This window comes from Molothrus ater, chromosome 37, assembly GCF_012460135.2.
Source record: "Molothrus ater isolate BHLD 08-10-18 breed brown headed cowbird chromosome 37, BPBGC_Mater_1.1, whole genome shotgun sequence".
Classification (NCBI taxonomy): Eukaryota; Metazoa; Chordata; class Aves; order Passeriformes; family Icteridae; genus Molothrus; species Molothrus ater.
In genome coordinates, this window is record NC_071664.1 from 325,772 (window position 1) to 341,080 (window position 15,309).

General features: G+C 52.3%; 1 pseudogene; it reads left to right on the forward strand.

The window, feature by feature from the left end:
• LOC118700806 (zinc finger protein 850-like) overlaps positions 1-15,309 on the forward strand; it is a 105,514-nt pseudogene that overhangs the window by 76,937 nt on the left and 13,268 nt on the right.

Sequence of the window (15,309 nt, forward strand, 5' to 3'; positions counted from 1 at the left end):
GGACTAATACTGGGAGTACCTGAGAGTGACTGGGAATACACCATGCACATCATCCCCCTTACTGGGGGTGACTGGGAGCACACTGGGAGCAGATGGCATTATACTGGGACTGACTGGGTTACCCTAGCTGGGGGCAGATGGGACCATAGTGGGAGAGATTGGAAGCAACTGGGATTATTCTGGGACCACACTGGGAGTGCTGGTGCATGACTAGGATCATACTGGAGCTTACTGGGATCATATTGGGGTTGAAAGGGAGTGACTGAGATCACACTTTGGGCTCCTGGGAGCAACAGAGAGAAACTGGGATCATGCTGCAAGCAAATTGGAGTAACTGGAAAGGACTGGATGCATGCTAGAGGTAACTGGGATGTTGTGGGCATGACTGGGATCATACTGGGATAGCTAACAGCTTCCTGGGGCCACTGGGAGTGTTTGGGAATGACTATGGATATGCTGAGGGCAACTGGGATATACTGGGAGTGTCTGTAAGCATACTGGGGTGACTGGAAGCACACTGGGCACAGCTGGGCCCATGCTGGGTGAGACTGGGATCCCACTGAGGGTGACTGGAATCCTACTGGGATTGACTGGGAGTGGCTGGGAGCAAGTGGAATCATGCTGAAAGCAACTGGAAGGAAGTGGGAGTGACTGGGAGCATGCTGGGGGTGACTGGGATCTACTGGGAGAGACTGGGGATCGTACTGGAGGCTACTGGGGTCATGCTGGCATTGACAGGGAGCACCTGGGATCACACTGGGGGCCACTGGCAGCATAATGGGAGTGACTGGGATTAGACTGCAAGTGACTGGGATCCTACTGGGAGTGGCTACAACCATACTGGGACTATAGTGGGTGTCAATGGACCCTGACTGGGGGTTACTGGGAGCTACCAGCATAGGCTGGGAGCCAGCTGCGCACACACTGGGAGGAAGTGGGAATGATAGGATGCATGCTGGTGACAGCTGGGATATACTGGGAGTGACTGGGGTCACCTGAGCCACGCTGAGGTAACTGGGAGTGCCTGGGAATGACTACGAGTTCATGGCAACTGGGATATGCTGGGAGTGTCTGTAGGCATACTGGGGTGACTGGGAACACACTGGGGGTGACTGGGATTCACTGGGATTTGCAGAGCCTCCACTGGGGACAACTGGAAGTGATCCCCCCGTTCCCCCCAGCCCTCCCTCGGGCACTGTCCCATCTCCCACCCTGCGCCGCTGGGATCTGCCCGGAGCAGCGCGATGGCTCCAGGGCTGGGGCTGGGGGCGCTCCTGGGGGTCAGGGGGAGTGGGACCCCAGCACCGGGACCCTGAACCGCCATTCCCGGCACAGGGACCCCTCTGCTCCCCTTTTCCTGCACAGGGACCCCCCTGGATCCCCCATTTATGGACATCAGGACTCCCTGGTTGCCTTTTCCCAACCATCCCATGGCTCCCAGACTCCAGACTTCCCTGGGACACTCTGGAATACCTTGGACCCCCATTCCTGCCTTTCTCAGCCCCCAGCCCCAACTTTCTGCAAAACCAGAGGCCCCCTGAACTCCCCATTCACAAACATCCCGGGTGTCCCCACCCCGTTACCCCCCTTTTCTGGGAAAGCCTGGACTCCCTTTTCCTGGGCTCAAGGACCCCCTGGAACTCCTTTCTATCTCTCCATGTCCCTGCCCTCCCATTTCCTTGACCCTGAGACCCCTCTGCCCCCCATTCCTGAGAATGGAGTCACCCTTTTACTCCTTTGCCCGGCACTGAGATCCCCCCTGCACCCCCTTATCCAGCACCAACACAACCTTTTCCTGGCCCCCCGCCTCTTCAGCCCCCAGCCCCACCCTTTCCCTGGCCCTGGGACCCCTGGGCTGCCATTCCTGCCTTTCCCAGCCCCAGCCCCTCCTTTCCTCACACAGAGGAGCCCTGGCACCCCCTTTCCTGGGCACAGGACAGACCATCCCACCTCTCCCAATCCTTGCCCCACCTTTCCTTGACTCTGAGCCCCTGAACCTCCTTCCCAGCTCTCCCACCTTTCCTTGACCAGTTGAGTTCCCTGCATCCCAAATCTCTCACCCACCCCAGCTCCCCCAAATCTCCGTGTCCCCCCCAGTTCTGCCCTCCCTGCAGTGCCTGGAAGTGGCGCTGTCGGAGCCTGGCCCGGGGTCTCCCAGTCCTTGATTGTGGGGGACGTGGACGGGACCCCCTGGGAGCGCTGGGGCAGCGAGCGGGGCCGGATGGAGCTGCAGACAGCGGGGATGGGGGCAAGAGCTGAGCTGGGATATTGGGATAGCCAGAACTGGGATATTGGGATAGGCAGGGCTGGGATATTGGGATAGGCAGGGCTGGGATATTGGGATAGCCAGGGCTGGGATATTGGGATAGCCAGAGCTGGGATATTGGGATAGCCAGGGCTGGGATATTGGGATAGCAGAGCTGGGATATTGGGATAGCCAGAGCCGGGATATTGGGATAGCCAGAGCTGGGATATTGGGATAGCCAGAGCTGGGATATTGGGATAGCCCAGGCTGGATATTGGGATAGCCAGAGCTGGGATATTGGGATAGCCAGGGCTGGGATACTGGGATAGCCAGAGCTGGGACACTGGGATAGCCAGGGCTGGGATATTGGGCTATCCAGCCCCGGCTCAAGGACAGGAACCAGCACGTGGCCAACAGTGCCCTGGAGATGGGGCCGGTACAACCAGAACAGGAGGAGTTGGGGGAGCCGGGGGCTGGGCTGGGATCTGTGGGGCTGGGGGAATCTCTGGGAATGGGATGGGACCTGTGGGACTGGTATGGTAATCCAGGGAGCTCCATGGGGCTCTGTGGGGCTGGGACACGACTCCATGGGTCCGTTCTCTCCTCGTTCCCAGGTCTCCACACAGTGCAGGTGGTTTCCAGCTGTGACCTCCTGTCCAATGGAGCATCCATGGATCCCACTGGTATGGCCATAAGGGGTGGGATTTCATCTCCTTCCAGCTGGGACCCGGGAGCTTTGCAGTGTCTGACGGTGCCACCTGGATCACCCAGAGGTGCTGGGAATCCAAAGGGATCATGGTGCAGTGAATGAAGCATTACCTGGGATACACCTGTGGGGAAGAGCTCCCAAATGAGCTCTATGGTTGGAGCTCTGGAGCACAAAGGTGGGTGTGGGAGGGGAATTCCTAAGGGAGTGTGGGATTCAGGAATGGGAGACTTGGAATGCAGGAATTCCCATGGAATTTCTATAGCCGAATCTCACTCTCATCCCACTCAGGTGAGAATTCCATAGATGGATCCCTCCCAACCCACTGCCATGGGAATTCCATGGGGAAATGATTTGAATTGATGACCAATCCAATGAGAGCAGTGAAATGAGACCTAATCCCTGCTGGGATTCCATGGGACATCAATCCCAATCCTTTGCCCAGGCCGGCTCTGCTGTGCCCGTGGGAGCACCAGGGGAGTGCCCTGTCCCTGCCCTGAGCCCAGCACGAGCCTTTCCTTGGCTGTTCTGTGCCCTGCCCGGGGCAGGAGGGCATGGCCGGAGTGGCTTTGGTGGCCCCGGGCACCCGGCCGGGCTGCAGCCACTGCAGGGGCTCCTGGGGAATGTTCCAGAGCAAAGCTTAAAGCAAACAATGGTTCCTGGAGGGGATTTTGCCCCTGGGCCTCTGCTGGGAGCCCAAGGGCAACAGCCCAAAGTGCTGGAGCTCAGTGTCCCTCGGCCAGGCCGTGTTCCCTGGCTGTCCCCTGTCCCTCAGCTCTGTAGGACCTGGGGCAACCCTCGGGAGAAAATCCTGAGCCCCAGCTGGGCCAGTTGTCCCCAGGTCACTCTCAGTCACCCCAGTATGATCCCAGCATGGTCCCTGGGCTTTCCATTCACCCCTGGTATAGTTCCAGCCACTCCCAGCATGGTCCCAAGTCACTCCCAGATACTCACAGTATTACTCCAGTAACTTCCTTTATGGTTCCTCTGTGATCCCAGTCACTCCCCATCACTCCCAGTATATCCCAGTTCCCCCAGTGTGTCTCCACTCACTCCCAGTAGCTTCCAGCATGATTCCAGTTGCTCACAGTCACCCCAGTCACCTCCAGCGTGATTCCTGTCACTCCCTGTATGTCTCAGTTGCCCCAATATGGTCCCAGTTGCCCTCAGCCCCAGTATGACCTCATTTGCCCCTAGCATAGACCCAGTCATTCCAAGGATGATCCCAGTGGGATCCCAATCTCTCTGAGCATGGTCCCAGTCAATCCCAGTTGCTCCCAGTGTAGACCCGGTCACTGCCAGTCGCTCTCAGTGCGTTCCCAGTCACCCTAAGTCTGGTTACAGACACTCCCAGTATATCCCAGTTGCCCTCAGCATACTCATAGTCACAGCCACGTGTCCCAGTAAGGTTCCAGTTTCCACCAGTATGATCCCAGTCAGTACCAGGCAATGCCACTTGGTCCCACTATGATCCCTGTTGCTCAAGCTCTGGTCCTGCTGGTTCCCAGTGTGCCCTGATCCTGCTCCCAGTGGGTCCCAGTCCTGGTGTATCCTGATGTATCCCAGTGTATCCCGGTGTAGCCCAGTGTATCCCGTTGTATCCCAGTGTATCCCGGTGTACCCCAGTGTATCCCAGCCTGTCCCAGTCCATGCCAGTCCCTTCCCAGCAGCCACCGCCGTTTCCCGGATCCTGCCCCTCCCGGCCCCGGAGCTGCCGCTGGACGCCCCCCAAGTGTCGCTGCTGAGTAAGGAAGCGGCACAGACTCACAAGAAGGCTGCTTTGCACAGCAGTAGTTTTAATATGAAAATTCTCTCTTTTTATAGACTGTGCCCATACATTCAGACCAGATTGGTCAATCAATCAATACATTTCACCTGACTGGCTAATTAACAAAAACACCTTTCTTAGAAACAATCCTTGAGAAAAACAGGAAAACAGAGAGTAGGAAAACACCACCTGCAGGTTGTTTATAATAACAAGCTATCATCGTGTCCCTACAACTCCCTAAAAGTCTCACAAGTCAGCTGTGAAAAAACTTACCTGGTTTTCTCGCTCTCTGACCAGCCTGTCACACCCACACCCAAGGTGCTGCCGGGGCTCGGGGGCTTCGTGTTGGGCTTTGTCTGCCTTGGCTGGGGCTCGGCCTCCACTACGGGAGAAGGTGAGGGGGGATCTCCTGGGGGTCCTGTCCCCCTGGGGAGCGCTTGTGACTCCCCCATGTGCCCCCATGCTGGGGACACCCCCTTTTCTCTCCCCAGAGTCCTGACCCAGCTCCTGCTCCCCCCTGGGAGGGGCTTTGGGGAGTCCCCCTGGGACCTCCTTGAATCCCCATTCCTGGGCACTGGGACGCCCCCACATCTCCTTACCCAGCTGCGGGATCCCCTGCACCCCCTTATCCTGCACCGACACCCCCTGCACCCCCTTTCCCAGCTCTCCTCCTCTGGCAGCCCCTGGATCCCCCGTTTCCGTGAGCCCGGGGACCCCCGGAGCCCCATTCCCGGCCAGCCCGGGGCACCTCAGCCCCAGGCCTCCCTTTGCTGGGAAACCCGGCCTGGGCACGGGGCTCTGCAGCTGCTCTGGGGTTTATGATCACCTGGAGGAAAGGGAGAGAACAGAGGAGAGAGAGAAGGAGACTGTGGATCAGGGATCGGGGTCCCAGCGCCCAGTCCTGCTCCGCCAGCGGGCTCCAGGCAGAGTTTGAGCGCAGGTCCAGCGAGTTCAGCACGGCCGAGGAGGGTCCCGGGAGATGCCAGGGGGGATCCCGGGGAATTCCCTGGAATTCCCCCGTCCCCTCCCCCTGCGCTCCTTCGGGCACCTTCGGTTCCGCGTTCCCCGCTCTGCGCCGCCGCGATCTGCCCGGAGACCGGTGACGTCACAGAATCCTCGGTATACCATTGGCGGGCAGGAAAGAGCAGCGTTAATGGCGGCTCTGGGGGCGGGGCCGTAGCGGAGCAGCGGATTGGCTCCAGCGCTGGGGCTGGGGGCGCTCCTGGGGGGCTTGGGGGGGGCGGTGAGAGGTGAGGGGACCCTCGACAGCCGGAATCCCCCGAACCGCAATTTCCGGGCACTGGGAACCCCCTGAACTTCCATTTCCGGGCACTTGAACAGCATCCACCCCCATTCCTGCATACTGTGACCTCCCTGAATCCCCTTCCCCAGCACCAGGACCCCTATGTTCCTTATCTGGCCCCAGGACCACCCTGAACCCCCCTGAACCACCATTCCTGGCTACTCACTGCACCCCCCTGCCCAGTGCAAGGACCCCCTGTTACTTCTTATCAGGCACAAGTACATTCCTGAATCCCCGTTTCTGGGCATCAGCACCTCTCTGAACCTCCATTTGCAGGCACCAGGACCCCTCTGAACCCCCATTTCCAGGAAGGGGATTTCTCTGAAGCCACATTTCCCATACAGGAAACCCCCTGATTCACTATTTCTGTGCCACAGACACCCCTGGAACTCGATTTCCAGGCCGAGGATCCCCCCATCCCCTCTGTTCCCTGTGAAATACAAAGCTGTGTTTCGTGTCAGGTACAAACAGGCGACGTGTGTACTTGCAAATGCGAAATGTGTGGACATCAACAATGGGATAGTTGCGAATTCAAATAATAACTGATGAAAATAAAGCATGGAAAAAGGCCTTTGAACCTATCTTTTGTTTGCAATTAACCCTGGTTGATTTAGGAGCATTAGAATGAAGGTGTTAAGGATGTTGCTTTTTGCTTGCATTTAATCCATAAAAAAGCTCTGCAATAATAACCTTTTGAAGTATAATTTTAGAATATTACTTGTATCCTTGAAACTATAGCTTTAGAATATATATATAGGAAATATGCTTATCTCACGCCTTATGGAAGCAGAGAAAAACAGTTTGAGAAAGGAAGATGAACATCACCTCAAGGATTTATGGTTTCAACCAAAGGGAAGCTGGACATCACTGTTTTTAGATTGATAGTCTCTGCAATTAAAAGGTGGACCCACATCTGGGGAGCTGGACTCCACCAGGTGGGATTCGTCTTTCTTCTTTCGGAAACTGGACCGCCACCATCTGGGATCCTCCTTTTGAGATACATCCTGAGAAACTAAGATCACAATAGTGTATAGAATTGTGATGTAATAATTTGGAATAAAAATTGCTGATGAGTAAAAATTGGAAATAGGAACTGTTGAAAAAAGCTGATGAGTACCCCTATAAATACCTGTAAACATCAATTATCGATGTGCAGTTGGAGGGAAAACTTCCCCCACTGTACCCAGCGTTGTATTGCTCATACTTTACCATATTAATTAATAAATTGATTGCTGTTTGAATATTGGCCTAGTCAAGCTTCTTATTCATAACATCCCTGACAACAAGACCACTTATCTTGTTTTGAAAAGACAGGTGTCTGCTGAGGAAGGCAGGAGCCTTCCCTGAAATAGAAAATGGAAATCCCTCTGCTCCGAATTGTTATAAATTTGAAATTAAGGGGGGAGGCTCTCAGGCAAAGATATGGAAGCAGGAATAACAGTTTTTAATAGGGAAGAACATTTTAAAAAATAAAATAAACAATGCAGTAATACAAAACAATGCTGACAGAGTCAGAGCACAACCTGACACCCTGTTGGTCAGGGTGTTGGTAGCAATCCCCCAACTTGGGGATGCCTGAGCAACCCCCAAGTCCCTCCCAGGAACCCTCAGCTCCCTCGAACCCAGCATCCCCCACATCCCCTGCAAGATTCCTCCATGTCCCTATAGTAGAGGAAATGAATTGTATTTGAATATTTGTATTTGAATATTTGTATAGAGGCTTTGCCCCAGAGGTCCCGGCTGCCCTTGATGGGCTGCAGCTGCGATGTCCTTAACTGGGCTGCAGCTGTGAGTAATGAAGATAACTGGGATAAAAGGGGGCGGGTTAGCCAGTCAGGGAGAGCCTTGGAGGAGCCCTGACCTGAGAGAGAACAGCATGCAGAAGAAGGAGTCAGTGAAGATCTGCAGCCATGAGAATATACCAAAGAGGTATGGACTTTAGAAGTCTGATAACAGCAATATGAGACTCTAGAGAAATAATAGAACAACAACATGTCCCCATCCTTGCCTTAGGTCAACATCTTTATTTTTACCCAGTTTTTTTGTTTTTTTGAAAGGACAAAGAGAAATTAAAAGAAAATCAAGGGTACAGGGAGCCAGGAAGAATTGGAGCCCCCAGGTAGGTGTCTTCCCAAAATGGATCACCAGCACCAAGGATCACCGGGGCTCTGCCCACCTCAGGTCACTGGGGATCATCCAGCGTGGACTGTCCCATGGGGGATGGAGCTGGAGCAGTGCACGGAGCTCTTCCCGCACTCAGGGCACTTATAGGGCTTCCCTTAGTGGTGCCTCCATTGGTGTTGGGTCAAGGCTGAGCTCTGGCAGAAGCTCTTCCCACACTCGGGACACTCATAGGGCCTGTGACATCACAAGGAGCAGAGATGGATGTCAGGCACCCACCAAAGCTGCTCTCATTCCCCTCCAGAGATGAAGAGGAGAGAGAAAATAGAATGAAGTCTTCATGGGTTGAGTTAAGGACTGGGACAGATCACTCAGCAAATGCCATCATGTGTAGTAAACCCCATAGATTTAGGAAAAGCACCATGGAGAATATGAACAATAGGAATGCTGAAACAGCAAAAGAAAGTTCCCGTTTCCCTGTTCTCCACCCTTAACCTATCTCTGTAACCCTATAAGGCAATGTCATGTTAACCCCTTACCATTGGTCAAGCTTGGATCCTTTCCAACCCTATAAAAGAAGCATACTGTACCCCATTAGGGGAGAAAGAAGAAGAGCAGAGACCCTTCACGGACCTCCCCAAATAAAGCCATCTCCGTGGAACAGCCTGCGCCTTCTCCTCTCTCTCCGTCTGCTGCAGCCTCCAGCCCAGGGCACCACTACCTTGCAAGCAGAGCTGAAACCCTAAGAGCTTGCAATCTCTATAGAGCTGATAATTACCATGCCTGCTAGATGGTAGCCCCGCAGCGTTGGCATGAGCGAGCTAGCTTCGGGCACCCGGTCCCTACTCAGGGACTGAGCTCCTGAGCCCTATTGCTCTGCTTTATAATAACGCCAATGAGAGGTTATTAATCATGGGCAAAACAGTTCAAAATTAGAGACATTAATTGAATTTATTGCTATCAATCAGAGCAGGATAGTGAGAAGTAAAATAAAGCTTTAAAAACACCTTCTGCCCATCCCTCCCTCCCTCCCTCCCAGCTCTACCTCCTCCCCCAGTGGGTGCAGGGAGACAGGCAATGGGGGTTCTGCTCAGTTCATCGCCTGTTGTATCTCCTGCTGCTCGAGGAGAGGAGTCGTTCTCCTGCTGCACCCTGGGGTCCCTCCTGGAGACACTTCTCCATGAACTCCTCCAAGGTGAGTTCATCTCAGGGACAGCAGCTCTTCACAAACTGCTGCAACGTGGCTCACTCCCCCATTGGCTCACATGGAAGGACCCTGCTCCAGTGTGGGCTCCTCTCTCCATGGGTTTGCAGGTCCCTGCTCCAGCACAGGTTTCTCATGGGGTCACAGCCCCTGCTCAGGCACCCCCTGCTCCAGCACGGGCTCCTCCAGGTGCTGCAGGTGCATCTCTGCTCTCTGTGCCCTCCATGGGCTGCAGGGTTGGAGCTGCCTCCCCAGGGGCTGCCCAGGGAATCTCAGGGCAATCAGCTCCAGCCCCTGGAGCAGCTCCTGCCCTCCTCCTGCCCTGCCCTGGGGGTGTGCAGAGTTGTTCCTCTCTCACATGTTCTCACCCTGGTCACAGCTACAACTACATGATAACCGATTTTCATAAATCTCTTATCCCAAAGGTGTTACCACCATTTCTAACTGGCCCAGCCTTGGCCAGCGGCTGGTCTGTCCTGGAGCCAGCTGGAATTGCCTCTGTGGGACATGGAGGAGCAGCTGCTTCCATCATCCTCTCACAGAAGGTGCTCCTAGGCCACCCCACTTACCAAAACCTGGCCATGCAAACCTAGTATAAGTATAGTTGGGTTTTATTACTCTTATTCATTCTTATTATTGTTATTATCTCTATTTTTGCTATTAACATTACAGTTATTATATTTGTTACTAGTGTTTTTAATTTTTTGACTCTATATTATAGTGGCTATAGTAGAATATGAAACCAAAGTTCTTAATTGCAAGTAGAAGTTATAAATTTGGCAGCTGCTTGCCCTGCCCTGTTCTGTGTCATTGCTGTGTGTGAAGCTGCTGCTGCCAGGGCTCCCCATTTCCCCGGTTTAGGAAATTCAATGGCATTGCTCACATGTCAGAAAGAGAGGGCTCATTCCAATCAAATGCATTGCCTGAACTCTTCTAGTCCCAGTGCTGGAAGCATGTTTTGTAATGTTTCTCAGATTCTGTTAGTATTTGAGATTTTAAAACAAAATGTTCCTGGATCTGATTTTGCAAGATTCTGTAGTCAGCTTTCAGTTTGCTCTTGGATTTCTTAATGGTGTGTCAGAACTGAATGCAGCATTTTGGGTGGTGTGAAAAACACGGTCACTGTCCTGTGAAAATTTGAAAAGTTTAATAAAGGACAATAGGAGACAGGGACCATAGAGCAAAGGGTATTATGGCTGGGTGCATCTTGGCACTCAGCCAAGACCACCCTGTTATCTTTGGGGATACCCCTTAAATACCTTTTCCATTACATCAGCCTGTTGCATATTCATAGATCCTTATGCATAGTAAACTTTTCCCCCAAACCAGTTTACATGTTCCAAGAATTATTTAGCATGGCTCCTCCTTGGGTCCTCCTTTTTAGAGCACGCAGATTCCTTGGTTGTGGTTTTAGTCCTTTTTTTATCACCTCCAGTTTTTGGATCTTGGTCCACACTGTCTTCATACAGTGAGTGCTGATATTTGACATATCTGTAGCAGGTGTCCTCATCCTATGTTCATTGGATGTTATCCCATCCAAGCAGGCATTTTAACAGAAGCATAGCTATTTCACTTCTATGTCTAAGCTTAATTAACAACAGAAATAAAAACTGTATAACAAAGTTACTTTAACATTACACATATAAAATCCATTTTTTGTTTGCAAAAAGCCAATATTATAATATGTATCTATAACAGGTGAGAAGCCTTCACTCAGAGATAGGATTGTCTCAGCAGCAGCTGGTTTTGCACTTGTAAGCAGAGATAACAAAGATTCCATGAACTGAATATTCTGCCTCGTTGCAGAACCTCCAGTGGCCGGCTGGAGCAAGCTGCCCTGGGAGATGCAGGTTGTGCCGGGGTGGGCAGTGGCCGGAGCCCATGGCAAGGGGCTGGCGATGGACACTGACCCTTGGCTGAGCAGGGGCTCGGGGCCCGGTCGTGCTGGGATCCTGCGGGAGCTGGGGACAGCCAGAGAGCCTGGGCCAAACATCAGCACCGGTGAATCACGATTTTAAAAATGTAAGATTTTAGCTGAGAGTTAGGACCAATTCATATTGAAGTTAGATAAACCAATGATAGGTTAATGATTATTCTATGCTTAAGCTAAAGCTCATTGTTATATTATGAGCTCATTTGTTGAAGGAAGTGGAGCAAGTGGACCATTATAGGAACATATTGAAACCAGTAGAACAATGCCCAGCACCTGGACCCTGTGTCAATCCATCAGGAAGCAGGGGGCCTTGGATCCTGCCAGAGGGTCACAGGGACCTGACGAAGACCGTCCTGTCTTCTTCCCTGGGACCACTGACCCAATTCGAGACCACCGACCCATTCAAGAGAAGAATTGTGCACTCATGAAGGACTAATAACCTCATTTTAATACAAAGTGTTATGAGAAGCTTGACTAGGTCAATATTCAAGCAGCAATCAATTTATTAATTAATATGGTAAAGCATGAGCAATACAGCGCTGGGTACAGTGGGGGAAGTTTTCCCTCCAACTGCACACCGATAGTTGAGGCTTACAGGTATTTATAGGGGTACTCATCAGCTTTCTCAGCAGTTTCTATTCCCAATTTGTACTCATCAGCAGTTTGTATTCCCAATATTTATGTCACAATTCTATACACTATTGTGATTTAGTTTTTCTCAGGATGTATCCCAGAAAGGAGTATCCCCAGATGATGGTGGTCCAGCTTCTGAAAGAAGAAAGAAGTATCCCAGCTGATGGGGTTCCAGTTTCCAGATGTGCGTCCACCTTTTTATTGCAAGGACTATAAATCTCATAACAGTGATGTCCAGCTTCCCTTAGTCGAAACTATTAATCATTGAGTTGATGTTCATCTTCCTTTCTCAAGATGCTTTTCACTGTTTTGTTAAGGCGTGGGATAAGCATGTTTCCTTTTTATATATTCTAAAGCTATAGTTTCAAAGATTCTTACTACAAGCAATATTCTAAAATTATACTTCAAAAGGTCATTATTGCAAAACTCTTTCAGGCTTAGCTACAAGCAAAAGTTCCTTGTCAAAAAAAAGTCAAAAAGCAACATCCTTAAAGCTTTAATTCAAATGCTCCTAAATCAAATTAAGACTTATAAAGGTTAATTGCAAACAAAGGATAGGTTCAAAGGCCTTCTTCCATGCTTTACTTCCTCAGTTATTTATTAGAATTCATCTTTATAACTGTCCCATGGTCAGTGTCCGCACATATCACAATCACAAATACATACGTTGCCTGTGTGTACCTGACACGAAACACAGCTTTGTATTTCACAAAAGCGGGCATGGGAGGTGCTGGGGTTATGCATATGTATTCTTTTTGGGAAATAAATAGAAGGCAAAAATCCTTGTGTGGCGCAGTCACACATTTCAGGGACGACCCTGCCCGTGCCACCCGCGGGCGCAATAAACACACCACTTTCTAACTTTGACTTTGAGTTAGAGAGTTTTTGCCCACGACTTTTGGTTTTACCGATTCACCGGGGCCGGCACGGGCGGGGAGGGGGCACAGCCCAGGGGGACCCGCAGAGCCTCCCTGGTCCAAATCCCCGCCTGCAACAGCGGGGAAGCTCCCAGGATCTCCGGGGCAGGGAGGAGCCGCAGGCAGGTGTTCCAAGGGCCTCCTCTGGGGCAAGATTTTGTGCCGATGTGGGGGAATTCCCGCAGGCCGGGCGGGCTGGGGCCGCTGCCGAGCGCCGCCGCCTTTCCCCGGGAGCCCCTGGGCAGAGCTCTCTGCTCGGGGCCGGGAGCCCGCCCAGCGGCTCCGGGACAGAATTTTGGGGGTCTCAGTGTTGGCTGCCGGCAGAGCCCCGGCGCTGGGCCGGGGGTGCGTGGGACCCTGCCGCGGTGGTGGTTGGGCTGCCCGGGGCAGGCGCTGCATCGTCAGCCCCGAGCCACGGGGGGATCGCCCGGGACCGGCGGGGCTGGGGCTGGGAGAGCGGAGAGGGCGGCACCGGAGCTGGGGGAGCCTCTGCAGCCTGCGGGGTCGCACATCCCGATAAGGGGGACCCCCGGGAGCCTGGAACGTGGGGCCCGGATAGGGGGAACCCCGGCAGACTAGATGTGAAAAATGCCAATCACTTGTTTTTAAAATTTTAAAAGTTTAATAGTAACAAAATGGTTATAAAAATAGTAATACAATTAGAGTAATAATAATTTGGACAAGTTGAATTAGGAGAATATGAGACAATAAACACAAAGAGTTACGGACGTCCGGGTACCTTTTTCTGGGCAGCACAAGCCCGAAAAAGGACACGGGTTAACAGAGGATTAACCCTTAAAAGCAACAGCCTGTTGCATATTCATCCACTTCATACATGATGCATAAATTCCATTCAAATACAGGATTCTGTCTGGTCATCATCAACTTCTTCCTTCTAATCCTAACAGTGCCTTGGAGGCGGGAAGAAGTTCGTTTCTTCTGATAAGAGGGCAATAAATTCTTTTTCTCTGAAAGATTTAGGTGTCCTGGGGCTGCTATCTGGTGCGAGTGCCTCATTCCTTTCTTAAAAAATCCCACTAACATAGTTCTTATTTTAACTACAAAAGTTACCTTTTAATTACAAGACTACATATATTATTAAAATGTTAATACAGCACTACTAATCAATACATCAAAATCCATATGCTAAATATCTGCGTAGAGCCATATAATATGCACTTTTCACACTGGAGATGTTGGGACCATGGACAAGGGAGACCCATGGGTACCCCGGGGCCCTGAAACGGGGACCCCGCACAGCTGGTACCCCTGGAGCCCCTCTGACACCCACCTGGGGAGTCCAGGGAAGGGAACCTCTGGGATTGCCAGGAGCCCTGCAGCCCAGAGAGAGGGGATACCAATATACACTGGAGCCGCAGAAGGCCAGACAGGAGGGACCCCTGAACCCCAAAGTAGCAGGGGAACTCCTGGGTGAATGGTTGTATGGTGAATCTTGGTGGTTTGGGTTTTTATGAGGGTGGCTGAACCTTGGTGGTCTGGAGGTTTTTATGGACACCAGACACCTGGTGACTTCTGGAGATGGAATTGGGCAGGAGGAACACCCAAGCCAACACACTCACACCTTGTTTTTCCCCCCAAAAAAGGAATTTCAGTTCCCAAAGTTTGACCAGATGGAGGAGGAGAGCATGAGGAAGATGAAGATGCCCTGGAAGCCCCAGGCAGGTGAGGAAGAAGTCAGTGCCTCTTTTCCCCTCTCTCCTGCTCCATCTCCCAGCCCAGCACGGCCCCCGGCTGCAGGACAACCCTGCTGCCAACCCCATCCTGCCGAGAGTGGATTGGAGAAATCTCTTTCTCTTTTGCTGTGGCACAAAAATAAATCTCCTTCTCTCCTTCCTTCCTTCTGTCTTTCTGGGGTTTTTTCCTTCCTTTTTCTTGTTCCTTTCTCTCCTTGTCCTTCCTCCCTCATACAAGGAGCTGAGGATGGAGAGCAGGGAGGACAAATCCCCACAGCAGAACCTCGTGGAAGAGGCTGTTCTGAGAGGCTCAACTGCAGGAATTCAATGGGGAGAAAAAGCTCGGGAGATCTCACATGAAGAGGGGCTGCAAACCCAGCCCAGGAAGCCGTGAGGAGGAAAGACCCACCCTGTGCTGGGAAAGCAGCCAGAGATCCAGGTGCAGCTTGGAGCTGGTGGTTCCTGAGCACCTTCATGGCAGGGAGAAGCCCTACAAGTGCTTGGAATGTGGGAACAGCTTCAGTCAGTGCTCCAGCCTCCTCACCCACCTTTGCATGGACCTGGCTGGGACCCCCTTTGAGCAGGGCCAGATTTGAGCCAGAATATTGGGAGTTCCAGAGCCAGCCTGGTGGGTGCACCCAGCACATCCTCCACTGACCTGGAGCTGCTGCAAGTCCAGAACAGTCAGAGCAGGGGTGAGCTGGGGGAGCCAGGGGCTGGGGGATCCACAGGAATAGGGGTTATTTGTGGGGCTGGGATGGGAGTTGTCCTCCTGCTCCTCGCCA